The 20863-nt window shown below is 40.8% G+C and overlaps 1 protein-coding gene and 2 long non-coding RNA genes across 8 annotated transcripts in view; 1 reads left to right on the top strand and 2 right to left on the bottom strand.

Moving 5' to 3' along the window:
• Positions 1-18858, top strand: part of LOC309612540 — a 29677-nt gene extending 10819 nt beyond the window's left edge. The window contains exon 2 of the long non-coding RNA XR_014235263.1: positions 18558-18858. This is a non-coding gene — a long non-coding RNA (uncharacterized lncRNA). The remainder of the gene's footprint in view (positions 1-18557) is intronic.
• MTA3 (metastasis associated 1 family member 3) overlaps positions 1-20863 on the bottom strand; it is a 158440-nt gene that overhangs the window by 109476 nt on the left and 28101 nt on the right. The window lies entirely within an intron of this gene.
• LOC309612545 lies at positions 1557-18574 on the bottom strand. Its single transcript, XR_014235268.1, has 2 exons — positions 7563-18574; positions 1557-7267 (listed from the first exon to the last, which is right to left on the bottom strand). It is a non-coding gene; the product is annotated as an uncharacterized lncRNA (long non-coding RNA).

Below are 20863 nucleotides of genomic sequence, written 5' to 3' on the forward strand. Positions count from 1 at the left end.
CAGCAACACTGTGTACTAAGACAGCACAGCAATGCCATCCAAGAGGAAAAATGGCATTCAACCTAGAATTGCATAGTAAACTATCAAGTCTGAAAAGAGAGTAAGGACAAACTTCTTGCATTCATTCAACCAAGATTTACAGTTCACCCTTGAACAATGTGAGTTTGAACTGCACGGGTCCACTTATATGTGTATTTTTTTCAATAAATACAGTACACTGGAAAATTTTTTGGAGGTTTGCAACAATTTGAAAAAATTCACAAATGCGGACTTCCCTGCCAGTCCAGTAGTTAAGACTCTGCGCTTCCAATGGAGGGGGCGCGGGTTCGAACTCTGCTCAGGGAAATGAGATCCCACATGCTACGCGGCCAAAAAAAAAAAAAAAAAGACAAAAAATTCACAGATGAACCATGTAGCTTAGAAATATCAAAAAAATTAAGGAAAAGGTATGTTGGGACTTCCCTGGTGGCACAGTGGTTAAGAATCCACCTGCCAATGCAGGGGACACGGGTTCAATCTCTGGTCCGGGAAGATCCCACATGCCGCGGAGCAACTAAGCCTGTGCACCACAACTACTGAGCCTGTGCTCTAGTGCCCGTGAGCTACAACTACTCAAGCCCGCGTGCCTAAAGCCCATGCTCTGCAACAAGAGAAGCCTCCACAATGAGAAGCCCGCGCACCGCAAGAAAGAGTAGCCCCCGCTTGCCACAACTAGAGAAAGCCCACGCGCAGCAACGAAGACCCAACGCAGCCAAAAATAAATAAATAAAATAAATTTTTTTAAAAAGGGATTTTTCACTTAAATGTTTATTAAAAAAAAAAGGTATGTCATGAATTCATAAAACATGTGGATACTAGTCTATCCTTATATAGGCATAAGGTGAATGATATTTAATAAAAACTACTGTGTTAGTTTTCTTACTGTTTCATAACTTTCCTTTCAAAGAATTAATTACCATTCACTATATTATATTGCCTCTCTCTCTAGTAACTGGAAAAACTGCTTATCAGCATATTATCACAGGTAGGTGGGCTTTTTTTTTTAATTGTATCAATGTTTCCAATAGTGTATTATGAATATAACTGTAACACTCTATGCCATAAAAATTTTTAAATGATTCATTCATTATCATATAGGCTAGGCTACTGTGAAGCAATCATATCAATTACACTAGGCTACCATAAAGAATCATATTGCTGGGCTTCCTTGGTGGCGCAGTGGTTAAGAATCCGCGTGCCAATGCAGGGGACACGGGTTCAAGCCCTGGTCCTAGAAGATCCCACATGCCGCGGAGCAACTGAGCCCGTGTGCCACAACTACTGAGCCTGTGCTCTAGAGCCTGCGAGCCACACTACTGAGCCCACGTGCCACAACTACTGAAGCCCGCGCGCCTAGAGCCCGTGCTCCACAACAAGAGTAGCCACCGCAATGAGAAGCCCGCGCACCACAATGCAGAGTAGCCCCTACTCACCGCAACTAGAGAACGCCCGCGTGCAACAACAAAGACCCAACACAGCCGAAAATAAATAAATAAATAAATAAATAAATTTTAATAAAAAAAATCATATTGCTGATTCTTCATTATCAATGCATGGATCACTATACCTGTAAATAAACATGAACTTCTTTTTCACATTTTTTTTTTCCTTTTTGATGTCTAGTGTTAGTAACACACATAACATCTACAGTGTTTTGTACTGTATAAGACAATACTGATGTAGGTACTGACAGACGATTCATCTTATAATCAGATAACAAACTTATGGTATCAATAAATACAGCATAGTACTGTAAGTGTATTTTCTCTTCCTTGTGATTTTCCTAACATTTTCTTTTCTCTGGCTTACTTTAAGAATACAGTATATATTCTGTATGACGTACAAAATATGTGTTAATCAACTGTTTATGTTACGCATAAGGCTTCCAGTCAACAGTAGGCTATCAGTTAAGTTTTGAGGGGAGTCAAAAGTTTTATGAAGATTTTCAACTGTGCAGGGGGTTGGTGTCCCTAACCCCTGCATTGCTCAAGGGTCAACTGTATTAGGCACCAAAAACAGGCACTAATCAAGGTGCTGGAGGCAATCAGTGAGCAAAAAAGTTGCTACTAAGAAGAAATAATTCAAAGTGTTTGCCTCTGGGAAACAGGGTTGGAAGAAAAGGATGGAAAGGGGAGACAAAGTTTTGCCTGAGATTTTTTTTTTTAATGCTGTATTTAATATTCTTTTTAAAGAAAAAAATTATTAGATGTCATTTACAGATATAATTCCAAATAATTTTAGATATAAACATTTTAAAATATAATACCTGTAGAGGCTCACAGATCCTCTGCAGCCTTACCTGGACCAGACCAGAACAGACTGTGTAGCTACGGGAATAGCAGGAGTATTAAGAACTCAGAGTCAGGGAGGGGGGTGACTGGATTCTCACACAGGAAGTAAAGCCCAAGGTTAGGCCTCAGAGCCTTAATTTTTGGACAGTGACAAAACACACACACACACACACACACACACACGCACACAGCAACACATTTCTGTTCCTCACAATTCTTTCTTATAAATTTCTTACGTACGGACCCAGGACCACAAGAGATTTTATCATATGTGACCCCCTAGTTGTAGTTCTTCTGAGTTGTATGAGGGCAATTAATAGGCTAAGTATCAAATCTTTTCTACCTTCAAACTTTTAAAACTCTGAATTGAAAATGAACGTGTAAAAATTAGAAACTGATTTAGAAAAAGACCCACCTAACTCAAAAACAGAATAATGTGATTTAAAATTCTTTGATTGTTCTTTATAATGAACTACTCAAAGAGAAATGAAGCACTAAAAGAGCCATTTACTTGCAAGTCTAATAACATCTCACCAGTGGAAATCAATGAAGTTATTGCTGCATTGGCACTATTAGCACCAGCAAATATCACATAGAAAATTATACTCTTTACCTAATTAGGATTTGATAAATTGTTGTTCCATAGAACACAGCTAACTGAATTCTAACGTGTACCCTATAGAGCTAAAACAGCAACAAGCTCTAAAAATAATGGTAACAACAGCAAATCTTATTTTCTTGTACATTCTCTTGATACTGGGTGAAAAGGAATAAAATCTCTCAAGTTCAATCTAACCAAACACAGAAATCACCGAAACAGCAGCTGAAACTCATTTTTTCAAATTTACAAGTTAAATTTCATTTACATATTTGTATAAATTTCTATTGGCTTCTGAACAAGAAATGATTCCCATGCCATTAACATCCTAAAAACATTAACCACAATGGCAAAAACTGGCATTTAGACAATGAAAAATTTAAAAGAATAGAACTATCATCAAAAATCACGGGGCTTCCCTGGTGGCACAGTGGTTAAGAATCGGCCTGCCAATGCAGGGGCACAGGTTCAAGCCCTGGTCGGGGAAGATCCTACATGCCGCGGAGCAGCTAAGCCCGTGCGCCGCAACTACTGAGCCTGCGCTCTAGAGCCCTCACGCCAAAACTACTGAAGCCCGCACACCTAGAGCCCGTGCTCCACAACAAGAAAGCCACCACAATGAGTAGCCCCCTCTCGCCACAAGTAGAGAAAGCCCGCGTGCAGCAACAAAGACCCAACACCACCAAAAATAAAAATAATTTTTAATAAAATAAAATTTAAAAAAAAAGAAATTAAAGAAGACTTAAGTAAATGGGAAAACTATGTTCACAGATTGGAAGATTTAATATTGTTAAGATGGCAGTACTGCCTAAATTGATCAACAGATTCAATGCAACCCCTACCAAAATTCCAACTGTCTTTTTCGCAAAAATTAGCAAACTAATCCTAAAATTCATATGGACATGTAAGCAACCCAGAATAGCCAAAATAATTTGAAAAAGAACAAATTTAAGAGTACTCACACTTAAAAAAAAAAAAAAAGAAAAAAAAAGAGTACTCAGACTTCCAGATTTCAAAGCATTCTTCAAAGCTACAACAACTAAGACTGTGGTACTGGCAAAAGGATAGGCATAGATTAATTAGAATATAACTGGGAGTCCAGAAATAAGCCCGTACATTTATGTTAAATGATTTTGGATAAGGATGCCAAGACAATTCACTGGGGGAATGAATAGTCTTTTCTACAAATGATGCTGAGAACAACTGGACATCCACATACAATGAGTAAAGCTGGACCCTCACACCACATACAAAAATTAATTCAAAATGGATCAAAGACCTAAACGTAAGACCTAAAACTTTTATAAAACACTTAGAATAAAACACAAGTGTAAATCTTCATGACCTTAGACTAGGCAATAGTTTCTTCACTATGGCACCCTAAATAAATCACAAGCAATCAAAGAAAAAACAGGTAAATTAGAATTAGTATTAAAATTTTTGTGCGTAAAAAGGTACTCTGGGGCTTCCCTGGTGGCGCAGTGGTTGAGAATCTGCCTGCCAATGCAGGGGACACGGGTTCCAGCCCTGGTCTGGGAAGATCCCACATGCCGTGGAGCAACTAGGCCCGTGAGCCACAACTACTGAGCCTGCGCGTCTGGAGCCCGTGCTCAGCAACGAGAGGCCGCGATAGTGAGAGGCCCGCGCACCACGATGAAGAGTGGCCCCCGCTTGCTGCAACTGGAGAAAGTCCTCGCACAGAAACGAAGACCCAACACAGCCAAAAATATAAATTAATTAATTAATTAATTAATTAAAAATAAAATTAAAAAAAAAAAAAGGTACTCTGAAGAAAGCAAAGAGACAACCCATAGAATGGGAGAAAATGTTTGCAAATCATGTAACTCATAAGGTTCTAGTATCCAGAATATATAAAGAACTCTTTTTTTTTTTTAATTATTAGCACCTTTAATTATTATTTATTTATTTATTTATTTATTTATTTGGCTGTGTTGGGTCTTCGTTTCTGTGCGAGGGCTTCCTCTAGTTGCGGCAAGCGGGGGCCACTCTTCATTGCGGTGCGCAGGCCTCTCACTATCGTGGCCTCTCTTGCTGCGGAGCACAGGCTCCAGACGCGCAGGCTCAGCAGTTGTGGCTCACGGGCCTAGTTGCTCCACGGCATGTGGGATCTTCCCAGACCAGGGCTTGAACCTGTGTCCCCTGCATTGGCAGGCACATTCTCAACCACTACGCCACCAGGGAAGCCCATAAAGAACTCTTAAAACAATAAAAAGACAACCCAGGGCTTCCCTGGTGGTGCAGTGGTTAAGAATTCGCCTGCCAATGCAGGGGACACAGGTTTGAGCCCTGGTCTGGGAAGATCCCACATGCTGTGGAGCAGCTGAGCCCGTGTGCCACAACTACTGAGCCTGCGCTCTGGAGCCCGTGAGCCACAACTACTGAGCCCACTTGCTGCAACTACTGAAGCCTGCGCACCTAGAGCCCATGCTCCGCAACAAGAGAAGCCACCACAGTGAGAAGCCCGTGCACCACAAGGAAGAGTAGCCCCTGCTCGCCACAACTAGAGAAAGCCCGCGCGCAGCAACAAAGACCCAACGCAGCCAAAAGCAAAATAAATCAAAATAAATAAATTCTTAAAAAACCACTCACAAAAAAAAAAAAGACAGCCCAATTAAATAATTGGCAAAGGATCTGAATACATTTCTCCAAAAGATATACAAAGAGCCAATTAGTACATGAAAAGATGTTCAACATCATTAGTCACTAGGGAAATGCAAATCAAAAATACCATGAGAGGACTTCCCTGGTGGCGCAGTCGTTAAGAATCCGCCTGCCTACGCAGGGGACACGGGTTCGAGCCCTGGTGAGGGAAGATCCCACATGCTGTGGAGTAACAAAGCCCGTGTGCCACAGCCCATGCGCCACAACTACTGAGCCTGTGCTCTAGAGCCCATATGCCCCAACTACTGAAGCCCACGTGCCTAGAACCCGTTCTCCGCAAAAAGAGAAGCCACCGCAATGAGAAGCCCACGCACTGCGACGAAGAGTAGCCCCTGCTCACCGCAACTAGAGAAAGCCCACACGCAGCAGCAAAGACCCAACACAGCCAAAAATAAAAATAAATGAAATAATTTTTTAATTAAAAATTAATTAATTAAAAACTACCATGACATATTTCACATTGACCAGAATGACTATAATCAAAAAGATAACAAGCAAAAATGTGGAGAAATTGTAATCTTTGTACATTATCAGTAGAAATGTCAGATGGTGCAGCTGCATGGTAAAACAGTTCAACAGTTCCTCAAATTGCTGAACAGAGTTACCATGTAACCAAGCAATTCCATTCCTAGGTATATACCCACGAGAACAGAAAACATGTCAATACAAAACTTGTACATGAATGTTTATACAGCATTATTCATAACTGCCAAAAAGTGGAAGCAACCCAAACGTCTGATAAATGGATAAATAAATGTAGTATATCCATACAATGGGATATTTATCATTTAGCCATAAAGAGGAATAAAGTGCTGATTCATGCTGCAACGTGGATGAACCTTGAGACATTGTATTAGTTCGAACAAAGGAACTTTCTGGCCAACCCCATACTAAATGAAATATTACAAAAGTGAAAGACACAAAAGGTCACATATTATAGGATGCCATTTATATGAAAAATACAGAATAGACAAATCCACAGAGACAGGAAGTAGCTTGGTGGTTGCCAGAGGATTAGTGGGGGGAAATACAGGGACTGCTAATGGGTACGGGGTTTCTTTTTGGAGTGATAAAAATGTCCTGGAATCAAATAATAGTTATAGTTGCATAAATTTGTGAACATACTAAAACCCACTGAATTGTACACCTTTTAAAGTGGTAAGTTATATATGGCATGTGAATTACATCAAAAAGAGAACAAGCTAAACCTTAAAAAAGGTGGGGGAGGGTGCAAATGAAATGCAAAAAGTCAAAAGAACAATGGGTAAATTTCAGCATAGTCATGGAATGGGATTCTACTCAATAGCTAAAAGTTAATGAGTGAATCCACATATCAACATGGACAGATCACAAAAACTTGATATTGAGCGAGAAAGCAATCTGTAGAAGGACACATATGTAAAACACCATTTTTTAAAATGCAAAAACAATGCTCTAAATACATACATATGTAACAAAAGTATAAATACACGAATGGAAAAAAATAACCACACACTAAAGTTAAGACAGCAATTCACCTATGGGGAAACCAGGAAAGCAATGGAGTTGGGAAGGGATGCACACAGCACTAAAAGAATCTGAAGCAAATATGTATGTCACAATAAGGGAGGACAAAGTTGGTTGGTAGGTTCATAATTAGCACATTATTCTCTCTTTTCTGCTTCCTAAAAATACCTCAAAATAAAAAGTGAATAGGGGGCTTCCCTGGTGGCGCAGTGGTTGAGAGTCTGCCTGACAATGCAGGGGACACGGGTTCGAGTCCTGGTCTGGGAAGATCCCACATGCCACGGAGCAACTGGGCCCGTGAGCCACAATTACTGAGCCTGCGCGTCTGGAGCCTGTGCTCCGCAACAAGAGAGGCCGCGATAGTGAGAGACCCGCGCACCGCGATGAAGAGTGGCCCCCGCTTGCCGCAACTAGAGGAAGCCCTCGCACAGAAACAAAGACCCAACACAGCCAAAATAAATAAATAAATAAAAAGTGAATAGGACTCAAGAGAAGGAAAACTGTAACTAAACTTTAATCCACGTTAAACTGGTTTTTTCCTTAATGAGACAACCAACATAGTTGATCATTTTTATTTATTTATTTATTTTTTGGCTGTGTTGGGTCTTCGTTGCTGTGCGCGGGCTTTCTCTAGTTGTGGCGAGTGGGGGCTACTCTTTCATTGCAGTGTGCGGGCTTCTCACTGCAGTGGCTTCTCTTGTTGCAGAGCACGGGCTCTAGGCACACAGGCTTCAGTAGTTGTGGCACGTGGGCTCAGTAGTTGTGGCTCGCAGGTTCTAGAGCGCAGGCTCAGTAGTTGTGGCACACAGGCTCAGCTGCTCCGCGGCATGTGGGATCTTCCCAGACCAGGGCTCAAACCTGTGTCTCCTGCATTGGCAGGCGGATTCTTAACCACTGCACCACCAGGGAAGTCCTGATAATCATTTATTTACCTATGTCTTCCTTTCTCTCCATATCTTTGTATCATCTTGCCAAAATATTAATTTCAACTGGCATTCTGTATAACATTAATTTCCGAAATATATACAAATAAATATACGTAATTATAAATACACAACTAAATTTTGGGTTTGAAGATTAAATAAGGAAGGGAACAAAATAGAAAAGTGGCCCATTTTGGGAGATCAAAAACAGGTAAGCACCAAGAGTTGACTGCTTCTATAAAGAAATGCATGAGATAAAACAGGGAGAATACTGGAGTGGGTGAAAAGTTAATAGAAGTAATAAGATCACATGTAAAGTTGAAAGGAGTCTCTGAGGTTCTGGTACCTAATCCATGAGACTTTCACCAACCTCCAGGTGGAGGCGTCCCCTCCTCTTTGCTATAAAGCAGCACCCACATAAGCTTAAGGTACTTACTTGTCACAGTATGCTTTGTGCAACAGTCATCTGATTCAGAGTCCCTTGAGAACAAAGATGGGTCATTTATCTTTGTATCAATGCTGATTTTCTCATGGGGTAAAAGAGATGGAACCTCAAGAAATGTTCAGGGCTTCCCTGGTGGCACAGTGGTTGAGAATCTGCCTGCCAATGCATGGGACACGGGTTCGAGCCCTGCTCTGGGAAGATCCCACATGCCGCGGAGCAACTAGGCCCGTGAGCCACAACTACTGAGCCTGCGCGTCTGGAGCCTGTGCTCCGCAACAAGAGAGGCTGCGATATTGAGAGACCCATGCACCGCGATGAAGAGTGGCCCCCGCTCGCCCCAACTGGAGAAAGCCCTCGCACAGAAACGAAGACCCAACACAGCCAAAAATAAATAATAAATTAATTTAAAAAAAAAAACAACAACAACTAGGCATGTCTTTAAAAAAAAAAAAAAAAGAAATGTTCACAGCAGACCAGGTAAAATTTATCAGTAACACTCAAATCAGCTGCTGCGAGGACAGACTCTCAGAGTTATGACATAAAACACCGCAAAGAGTAACCATCAAAAGGTTACTGTTCAAGGGCTCTGTCACATCTCATCCCAGTGCTTTCCACAATTCTTCCCAGATCTAACACAGGGTGGATGGGATACCAGGCTTCAGAGTCACACTTGAAATCAAAGTCTAGTTCCACCCCTTCCTGGTTGGGGACAAAATTATTTACTCTCTGTAATCCTCAGTTTCGTCATCTGTAAAATGTGGACATAATTTCTCCCTTATAAGGTTATTGTGAGAATTAAGATAATGCACATAATTTGCTAGCACAGTGCCTAACACAGTGCTAAATTTTAAAAACTGCTATTACTATTTTTTAATGAATTCATATAATTTTCTTTTACATTTGGAAAACAAATCTTATCTCCTAACACAATGGTTCCTAATTAAGAAAGCAAATCATGTTAAAATTAAAACAAATTAAAAATTTGCTTTCACTTTTTATAAACAACCAAAAACAGATATCCAGACCCCACCCCTGGAAATACTGATTTAAAAATTCTAGGGTACAGTCACACCAGGTAAGCCTCAGTTAAGAATCCTTATTATAAAGCACTAATTTTAAAACATTTTTATGGCAGAACACCTATGCCAGCAACTCTCAAGCTTTTTAGTCTCAGGACCCCTTATATTCTTCAGTTCTACCAAGGATTTCAAAGAAGTTTTGTTTACATTGGTAACACATCTACCAATATTGTGTTAGAAATTAAAACAAATAAATTTTGAAAATACTGGAAATCACAAGCACACAATGCATTATCATGAGTGATGAAGTCATCACATGTCATACAGCCTGGAAAAACTCTGCTATATACTACTGAGAGAATCAGAAAGACAATTAAATGACAGCTTAATATTATCAAGAAAATTTTCACCACAGACACCCTGAAAGATATTCAGGAAAAACTGACTTATGCAAAAGAAATATTAACTCAAAGTCTAACTTGAAAAGAAAAACAAGAACTGGCTAAAGCAAGGTTTTTTTTACTTTATTGGGTTTAAGAAACCTGTCACAGAAATTTTATCTTCACATTGTGAGATACAATGACTCATAAGTTGTTATATAGCAAGTTAGGATCCCATCAGAAATTTAAGCTATTTCTGCTTTACATTTATTTATTCAAAGAACACTGCATCTGGCAAAGGCTGCCCAATCTTATAATATATTCAAAGTCCATCTGGAATTTTAATGCAGCCTTAACATGCCACCATGCATTTTTCCATTTGCTATCAATTTTAAAACTTAAGAAACAAAACGATTTACAAGCAACCAAATTTTCCGGCACCACAAGACCACCACCCTTCTCCCATTCATTACAGACACAGCAGCCAGCATTTTCCCACAGTGCAACTCATTTCTCTTGCTTTGATTAATAAAGAGTCTCATGGTTTATAAATCTTCTAATGATCTGCCCTGCCATATGTTTTACCTACTTCCCCCACAACTACACCCCATTCCCAGGGGAAAAAAAAAGAGCGGCCCCCGCTCTCAACAACTAGAGAAAGCCCGCGCGCAGCAACGAAGACCCAACACCGCCAAAGTAAATAAATAAATAAATTTATTTTAAAGAAAAGAATATAGCCCGAGACTTCCCTGGTGGTCCAGTGGTTGAGAATCCGCCTTCCAATGCAGGGGACCTGGGTTCGAGCCCTGGCCGGGAAACTAGGATCCCACATGCCGCAAGGCAACTAACCCCATGCGCCACAACAAAAGATCCTGTGTGCTGCAACTAGGACCCAACGCAGCCGAATAAACAAATAAAATAAATAAATATTTTTTTAAACGCAAAGAATATAGCCCAACTAGAATTCACATAAATTGACAGAGGAAGTGAAAATTGGTCAACCACTGTGGAAACCTGTTTGCAATATTCTACTGAAGTATATTTATATCCACCCCATAAACCAACAATTCCCAATCCTTCGTATTTATCCAAGAGGAATGAGAGCTTAAGTATACCAAAAGAATGTTCTCAGCAGTTTTATTCACAGGAGCCCAAACTGGAAACCATTTGAATGTCCATCAACAGGAGAATAAATACTGCTGGGCCAGAAAAAAGAATAAGTGATACAAGCAATAACATAGACGGATCCCACAGACACGGTGCTGAGTGAAAAAAGTCAGGCAAAAGGGTAAATACTATAGGTACTCCACTGAGATGAAGTCAGAAACCAGGCAAAACTAACAGGTGGTAGTAGACATCAGAGCAGTGGTTATCTGGGGAGGGGGGAGGAAGAGGGTACTAATGGGCACAAAGGAATCTGCTGAGGTATTAGAAAGTTTTTCTATCTTAATCTGAGTGGTAGTAATAGAAATGTATACATCTGTGAAAATCTCTTGACCTGCACACTTTACCTATTACACTGTATTTTATACCTTGATTTTTAGATATTTTTTAAAAGGATTAGGATTTCTCCTTCTAGACAATGTAATAAGGATCAGATCTACCCTCCCGTATGAAACAACCAAAATTTACAAATTTTGGTTTTTACAAATTTACCCCCCAAAATCAAAATGTAATAAATAAGTTTAAAAGCAGAAAAAAATACATGAAGCATCAGGCCACGGGCACATCAGGCAATGAAGAACAGTGATCCCTGAGAGACAGAAAACAAACAAGGTGAGCCCTAACACTGGCCCTTACTTATTGCCGTGGCAAAGTTTCCAGGCAACAGTGAAGGAGGGGAAACTGAGGCAGAGCCTGGCAGACTCCCAGAGGTGAGGAGACGAAGGTGAGAGACCAGGGAGACCAAGGCAACTAGGGTTCAAAAGATAAGAGTACCAGAGTACCAGCGTGAGAAAACCTGGAGATCACAGATGGTGATCCTCGAGCACAGCACCCATCAGTGAATGCATGTGAGGAAACTGCCATAAAACAGGGAAAGAATCAGCGGGAACAGTGCCCACTGCTCACACGGGGCCATGAACAGTGCTTGTTTGCAAACAACCACACTGGTAAAACTCATAATTCACGGTGTATTGGGTAGAGTACACAGAAAGGTCTTGCCTAAGTAATGGGGAACAATTAAAGCCCTAGACTGAGCACTGACTGCTCTGTACCCACTTAACAAACAAATGTACATTAAGTCATAAATGCAACAACCAAAAAGACCAAACTGTTTCCAAGTAACCTAAGTGCATCACAGAACAAGGCTCAGGAAGATTTACAATAGCATAAAAATACCCAGGACACAAGAAGGTAAAATTTACAATAACTGCTACATACCTATTAGGAGGCCTAAAATTAAAAAGACTTACCTTATGAAGTGTTGGCAATGATGTGCGGAAACCAGAACTCCCCTACACTGCAGATTAGAATGTAAAATGGTACAATCACTTTGGCAAACAGTTTCCTAAAAGGCTAAAAATATCCAGACCATATGATAAGGCCACGCCAGTACAAACCAAGAAGAAATGTATGTCTGTACAAAGACCTGCACCAACTGTTCAAAGCAACTTTGTCTGTAATAGCTAAAAACTGCAAACAACTGAAATATCCATCGACAGATGAGTAGACAAATTGTGATACATCCACACAAAGGGATACTACTCAACAATAAAAAGGAAGAAACCAGTGACCCATGTGTTCAAGGATTAGAAGACTCAGTATTGTGAAGACGTCAATTCTCCCCCAAATTGATCAACGGATTTAATGCAATCCCAATCAAGATCCCAGCAGACTTTTTGTAAAAACTGACAAGCTGATTCTAAAATTTATATAAAAATGCATAAGATCTAGAATAGCCAAAACAACTCTAACAAAGAGAAATCAAACTTGGAGGGCTAACATTACTTGATTTCAAGAAGTATTAGAAAGCTAAAATAATCCAAAGTGTGTTGATGGTGAAAAGAGCGACAAGTGGATCAATGGAACAGAACAGAAAGGCCAGAATAGAGCCACACATATATGACCAACTGATTTGACAAAGGCACCAAAGCAATGCAATGGAGAAAGGATAGTCTTTTCAACAAACAGTGCTGGAGCAACTGAATATGCATGCACCCCCCAAAGGAACTTAGCATGGACACCTTGTACCATAACACAAAGAGTAACTAAAAATGGGTCATAACTTAAATGTTAAATATAAAACTTCTACAAAAAAATATAGAAGACTAAATGATAGCAAAGTATGAAAGTAAAATGATTCATACTTTCTGGAAGACTCTTTAGGAACACTTATTAAAAATCTTAAAAATTGTACATGCGCTCTGATCTAATCATTACACTAAGAAAAGACAGATAAATTCATGAAAATGTATTTGCTACACAGTAACTGAAGCATTTTTCTACTTTTTTCCTGTAAACTACTAAATAATCTAAAATAATTCTACAACGGTACATGCTATTTAAAGTTGTGAATTATGTGATATATGAATTACCAATATAAGAAACATGGGTCACCTCATACTATAGGCTATCATCTTTTTCAAAGCTTGAAACACTCAGGAAACCAAAGGTCAGAAAATTTATAGTCTAGCATGGACAAAACAGAAATAAGAATGAATCACAGAATACAGGATTACAACTACATTTCTTACACACATTTTCTGCAGTATCTTCACTCCTGAGAGCCTTACACTAATGAGCTTCATAATTTCTAAAAATTTCATTTAATTCTGTCATCCTTTGCTGTCCTGTTTATAGTAATTTATATGAAAAGATACACAACCCTGAGCAAGCTTTTAAAAAGTCTTTTTAAATAGGGAAGAATATGGAAAATATTTCTCCAACTGTAGAGGACTGAGTAACCTGAAAACGACCTCAACAAAAGAAAAAATGGATTTGCTCCTTGAACTATGAAAACGCAACAAAGGAGTCAACCATATTACACCTTAAAGGCAAAAACAATTATTAAAAAAAACAGGAAATAAAATCTTTTATTTATTATCACAAGAGATGTCTTTCTAACACCCTAACCTTCAATAATTTTCTACCAGGTTGAAATTAATTCCTCTCAGGAATTGCAGTTTCACCCTCATGAATTACCAATACTCTTAAAGATAAAGCAAGTTGGGCTAACCAGCTATTTTTATAGCCTTGCCACACAAAGACTCACAAATCCCCACAATGTGAAAATATTCATGCAGCTTTAAAGACTATTGTAGGACTTCCCTGGTGGCGCAGCAGTTAAGAATCCACCTGCCGGGACTTCCCTGGTGGCGCAGTGATTCAGAAGCCACCTACCAATGCAGCAGACACGGGTTCACGCCCTGGTTCGGGAAGGTCCCACATGCCACGGAGCAACTGCACCCGTGCGCCACAACTACTGAGCCTGCGCTCTGGAGCCCGTGAGGCACAACTACTGAAGCCCGCACACCTAGAGCCTGTGCTCTGTGATAAGAGAAGCCACCGCAATGAGAAGCCCGCGCACCGCAACGAGGAGTAGCCTCCGCTCACCACAACCAGGGAAAGCCCGCGCACAGCTACAAAGACCCAATGCAGCCAAAAATAAAAATAAAAAATAAGTAAACTTATAAAGTCCCCTACTATGATGGTGTTACTGTCGATTTCCCCTTTTATGGCTGTTAGCATTTGCCTTATGTATTGAGGTGGTCCTATGTTGGGTGCATAAATATTTATAATTGTTACATCTTCTTCTTGGATTGGTCCCTTGATCATTATGTAGTGTCCTTCTTTATCTCTTGTAATAGTCTTTATTTTAAAGTCTATTTTGTCTGATATGAGAATTGTTACTCCAGCTTTCTGTTGATTTCCATTTGCATGGAATATCTTTTTCCATCCCCTCACTTCCAGTCTGTAGGCGTCCCTAGGTCTGAAGTGGGTCTCTTGCAGACAGCATATAGATGGGTCTTGTTTTTGTATCCATTCAGCCAGTCTGTGTCTTTTGGTTGGAGCATTTAATCCATTTACATTTAAGGTAATTATCAATATGTATGTTCCTATTACCATTTTCTTAATTGTTTTGGGTTTGTTATTGTAGGTCTTTTCCTTCTCTTGTGTTTCCTGCCTAGAGAAGTTCCTTTATAGCATTTGTTGTACAGCTGGTTTGGTGGTGCTGAATTCTCTTAGCTTTTGCTTATCTGTAAAGCTTTTGATTTCTCCATTGAATCTGAATGAGATCCTTGCCAGGTAGAGTAATCTTGGTTGTAGGTTCTTCCCTTTCATCACCTTAATATGTCCTGCCACTCCCTTCTGGCTTGCAGAGTTTCTGCTGAAAGATCAGCTGTTAACCTTATGGGGATTCCCTTGTATGTTATTTGTTGCTCTTCTCTTGCTGCTTTTAGTCTTTTTTCTTTGTATTTAATTTTTGATAGTTTGATTAATATGAGTCTTGGCGTGTTTCTCCTTGGACTTATCCTGCCTGGGACACTCTGCGCTTCCTGGACTTGATTAACTATTTCCTTTCCCATATTAGGGAAGTTTTCAACTATAATCTCTTCAAATATTTTCTCAGTCCCTTTCTTTTTCTCTTCTTCTTCTGGGACCCATATAATTCAAATGCTGGTGCGTTTAATGTTGTCCCAGAAGTCTCTGAGACTGTCCTCAATTCTGTCCATTCTTTTTTCTTTATTCTGCTCCACAGTAGTTATTTCCACTATTTTATCTTCCAGGTCACTTACCCGTTCTTCTGCCTCAGCTATTCTGCTATTGGTTCCTTCTACAGAATTTTTATTTCATTTATTGTGTTGTTCATCATTGTTTGCTCTTTAGTTCTTCTAGGTCCTTGTTAGACGTTTCTTGTATTTTCTCCATTCTATTTCCAAGATTTTGGATCACCTTTACTATCATTACTCTGAATTCTTTTTCGGGTAGACTATTTCCCCTGCATTTGTTTGGTCTGGTGGGTTTTTACCTTGCTCCTTCATCTGCTGTGTATTTCTCTGTCTTCTGATTTTGCTTAATTTACTGTGTTTGGGGTCTTCCTTTTCGCAGGCTGCAGGTTTATAGTTCCCATTGTTTTTGGTGTCTGCCCCCAGTAGGTACGGTTGGTTCAGTGGGTCGTGTAGGCTTCCTGGTGGAGGGGACTGGTGCCTATATTCTGGTGGATGAGGCTGGATCTTGTCTTTCTAGTGGGCAGGACCGCGTCCGGTGGTGTGTTTTGGGGTGTCTGTGAACTTATTATGATTTTAGGCAGCCTCTCTGCTAATGGGTGGGGTTGTGTTCCTATCTTGCTAGTTGTTTGGCATGGGGTGTCCAGAACTGGAGCTTGCTGGTCATTGAGTGGAGTTGGGTCTTAGCATTGAGACAGAGATCTCTGCGAGACCTCTCGCCAATTGATATTACGTGGAGCCGGGAGGTCTCTGGTGGACCAATGTCCTGAACTCGGCTCTCCCACCTCAGAGGCTCAGGCCTGACACCCAGCCAGAGCACCAACATCCTGTGAGCCACACGGCCAGGTACGGGGAGAGTTTCTTGTCTTTTGGGAAGTCTGAGGTCTTCTGCCAGCGTTCAGTAGGTATTCTGTATGAGTTGTTCCACATGTAGATGTATTTTTGATGTATTTGTGAGGAGGAAGGTGATCTCCACGTCTTACTCCTCCGCCATCTTGAAGGTCTCCACTTGCAGTTCTTTTGACCCTGAGTTTAATTACAGGAGTTGAAATCTTCTTTGCAGTTTCTGTGATTACTTGTCCTAGAAGTTTCCAGATTTGAAATGTGTAGCAACCTGCAAATCCAAGAGCTGCAATACCCAGCCCCACAGCTATCGAACTCCTTGCCAGTCCCCGGTCAATGTCGGCGTCCAACCACTCGGTCGGGGGTGGCGAGTACTCAGCATAGCACAGGCCCTCACCGGCGGTGGAAGAGCTCATATTCTAATTCCACTAAATGTTGCTATGACTTTTGGTAAGTTACTGAATTCTCTTTGGGCCACTGTAGAAATAGAGCTAATAACAACCTAAACTAACAAATTCTAGTAGTGATGATTAAAAGAACAAAATGAATATGTGTCTAGTGTACCATCTGAAACACAGAGTTCAAAATTGTTAGTTTTCAGGACTTCCCTTGTGGTCCAGTGGTTAAGAATCCACCTTCCAACGCAGGGGATGTGGGTTCGAACCCTGGTCAGAGAACTAAGATCCCACATGCCGTGGAGCAACTAAGCCTGCACGCCATAACTGGAGAGCCCACATGTCACAACTGCTGAGCCCGCACACCACAACTAGAGAGCCTGTGCACTGCAACTACGAGCCCGTGTGCTCTGGAGCCCACGTGCCACACTACAGAGAAGCCCACACACTGCAACTAGAGAAACCTGCATGCCACAATGAAGAGCCCGTGCGCTGTAACGAAAGATCCCGTGTCGCAACGAATATCCCATGAGCAGCAACTAAGGCCCAACGCAGCCAAATTAACTAATTATTAATTTTTTTAAATGTATTAAAAAATTGGGGGCTTCCCTGGTGGCGCAGTGGTTGAGAATTCACCTGCCAATGCAGGGGATACGGGTTCGATCCCTGGTGCAGGAAGGTCCCACATGCCACGGAGCAACTAAGCCTGTGCGTCACAACTACTGAGCTCATGTGCCACAACCAGTGAAGCCTGTACACCTAGAGCCTGTGCTCCACAACAGGAGAAGCCACCACAATGAGAGGCCCATGCACCAAAGCGAAGAGTGGCCCCCACTCACCACAACCAGAGAAAGCCCGTGCGCAGCAACCAAGACCCAACGCAGCCAAAAATAAATAAATAAATAAATAATTTTTAAAAATTGTTAGTTTTCCTTCCTTCTCAAAGATAAAGTATTGATGGGTTGAAAGTGTTAAAATCTCTTTTGATATACAATATAGGTTATTATCACATTTACTGAAAAGCAAAGTCTGTGAACAAAAGGCCAGATAAAATAATACTGATTTACAACCAACAGAGCAAAGATATCTTAATTAAGCTTAAAGACTGTACAAAATTAGAACTACATTCAACATCCTGTAATAAACCATAATGGAAAAGAATGTGAAAAAGAGTATTACATATATATGTATAACAATCATTTTGCTGTACGCCAGAAACTAACACAACACTGTAAATCAACTATGCTTCAGCAAAATTTTTAAAAAATTTAAAAGACTGCACAAAATTAAAATCAAATAAAACACTGTAAAAAAATGTACATTTATTAATGCTTCCTGGATTTGTAAGTCCGTTTTAAAAAATAATGATTTATATCCATTCTCTAATACAGAGGCAATTTTGACACAAGTTATGATCTTCTTTTCCTACCTGTGTCCTCTAGACTTGAAGACAACCACAACTGGCTGCTAAGAAAAACGGAAAATGAACAAGTAAGGCCCTTTTCAGTGCCTAAAATTTTTATGACTTTTTATCCTATACGTGCAGTAAACACATAGAATAAAAGTAAGGAGCCCCTTTCTCACATCTTGGACAAAGAAACTGAAGACAATAGGGGAAAGGGTCAGAGAACATCTGAACATCTGGACTGTAGGCCTAGAGTGTGAGTTATGCTATGGGTGCCTGCTTGGATCTCCAGGGAAGGAATATGGCCCCTGGAAGTCCTCCAGGTGAAGATGATAAACAGGTGATGGAGGGGGCCATCAAAGATGCCTCCTGGGCTTCCCTGGTGGCGCAGTGGTTGAGAATCTGCCTGCCAATGCAGGGGACACGGGTTCAAGCCCTGGTCTGGGAAGATCCCACATGCCGCGGAGCAACTAGGCCCGTGAGCCACAACTACTGAGCCTGCGCGTCTGGAGCCTGTGCTCCACAACAGGAGAGGCCGCGATAGTGAGAGGCCCGCGCACCGCGATGAAGAGTGGCCCCCGCTTGCCACAACTAGAGAAAGCCCTCGCACAGAAACGAAGACCCAACACAGCCAAAAATAAATAATAAATAAATAATAAATAAGTTTAAAAAAAATTTGTTAAAAAAAAAAAAAAAGATGCCTCCTACCTCAGCTCCACAACAAAACTGGCCAGATCCAAGAGGATGTTCTTCTCTTAAGTATCCTCTCCATCTCTTTACAAGAAGAATCTCCCATCTATACTGTCCTGTTCTTACCAAAACTTGTTATGAAAACAGTTCTCTTTACTCTTTTATAAAATGTATAGGCAATTGGGGTACTTTAACTTGTGAATGATCACTTCCTAAAAGGATCTGGTGTCACTTTAGAAGCCCCCCTGCTAGGGGTCAGGAGTCCTTCCTGGGTATGTCACCTCTACCACAGCATTTACTATACGGTAGTAAAACAGCCTACGCCTGTAACCCACAGGACTAAGCCTTTCTGAGAGCAGGGACAGAGTCTGGTCACTGTAAACATTCAGAGCATCCAGAACAGCCATCTGCTTATACTGAGATGCTCAGTGAATTACTTACTTAACGAATAAAGAATAAGATATTAAAAAAAAAAAAAAGAAAAAAGAATAAGATATTAGAAGGAGTACAGCCCACTGAAAATAACTGCATTTGGAACTTCCAGTTCTAGTTCTAGAATATCACCCACTTGATATATAATTCTGAATGAGGTATACTGAACACAGCAATAATAATCCTTATCCACCACCAACACTACCATCCAGCTTAATACCACTACCGTAAATATTCGGATTTTTCTCAACCTCCTTCCTTCCCTTTGGAGAGATCAGAAAGCTTAAAATTAGTTCCCAGCTTCCCATGCACCCCGAGTTGTGCATGGGAACTGGCATGCAATGTACTGGGAGGCTATGAGACAGGAGCCATCTTCCTGAGACTATTAGCCATCAGCAAAGTTGAAAGTGAGGCTTTTATGCAGCCATGTCCATTCTCCAAGTTCCTAGGTGTCAAGAATGCGGCAGGCATCAGCAGCTTCTTGATATGACTTCTAAAAACCCGGACTGAGGCTTCAGGTGACCATTTCCCAACTTCCTGGCTGTGAGGGGCAATCAAAAAAGCATGGTGCTTGCTAGCTTGGCTCCAGAGGGACCAGCTTAGCATGTGGGTCAGTTCTTTGTACTGTTACGGGAGTCCTCCAGGGGCCCAGTCTAGGATATGTTCCTTCAACCATTCCACCATTTGGGAAGCACTTAATTCCCAGTAATAGACCAAATCCAGATTGGTTTCTGTTTCTTTCAGTGACACTGATTCAAAAAGCTAGCATTTTCTGTACACCTCATGATCTACCAGACACTTTATTCATTTAATTCCTACAACAACTCTCAAGACAGGGAGGGTAATAGGTAGAAAGTATTAGTAAGCCCCTTGTAAAGATGAAGAAACTAAGGCTCAGCAAGGTTAACTAATGTGCCCAAGGCTACATGGCTACTAAATGATAGAACCAGCATTAATAACCAGGTCCGACTCCAAAACTCCTTTTTCACAAGGCCAAATTGGACAAACATAAAATGAAGTATAGTCATATTTATCTCCTCCAAAATAAATTTTAGAGATAAATAAAACAAAGTGTAGAAAAACAGGAATCAGAGGACAGATCATTAGTCCAGCTAGGTAACCTTGGGTCAAGAACTCAGCTATAGGGCTTCCCTGGTGGCGCAGTGGTTGAGAGTCTGCCTGCCAATGCAGGGGACACGGGTTCGAGCCCTGGTCTGGGAGGATCCCACATGCCGCGGAGCGACTAGGCCCGTGAGCCACAATTGCTGAGCCTGCGCGTCTGGAGCCTGTGCTCTGCAACAAGAGAAGCCGCGATAGTGAGAGGCCCGCGCACCGCGATGAAGAGTGGCCCCTGCTTGCCGCAACTGGAGAAAGCCCTCACGCAGAAACGAAGACCCAACACAGCCATAAATAAATAAATAAATAAATAAATAAATAAAAATAAATTTAAAAAAAAAACAATAGAGCTGAACACAGATTTAAAAAAAAAAATCACTTATTTAAAAAAAAAAAAAAAAAAAGAACTCAGCTATAAAACAGAGAGTTT

Source organism: Balaenoptera borealis (assembly GCF_965194805.1).
Source record: "Balaenoptera borealis genome assembly, chromosome: 15".
Taxonomy (NCBI): domain Eukaryota; kingdom Metazoa; phylum Chordata; class Mammalia; order Artiodactyla; family Balaenopteridae; genus Balaenoptera; species Balaenoptera borealis.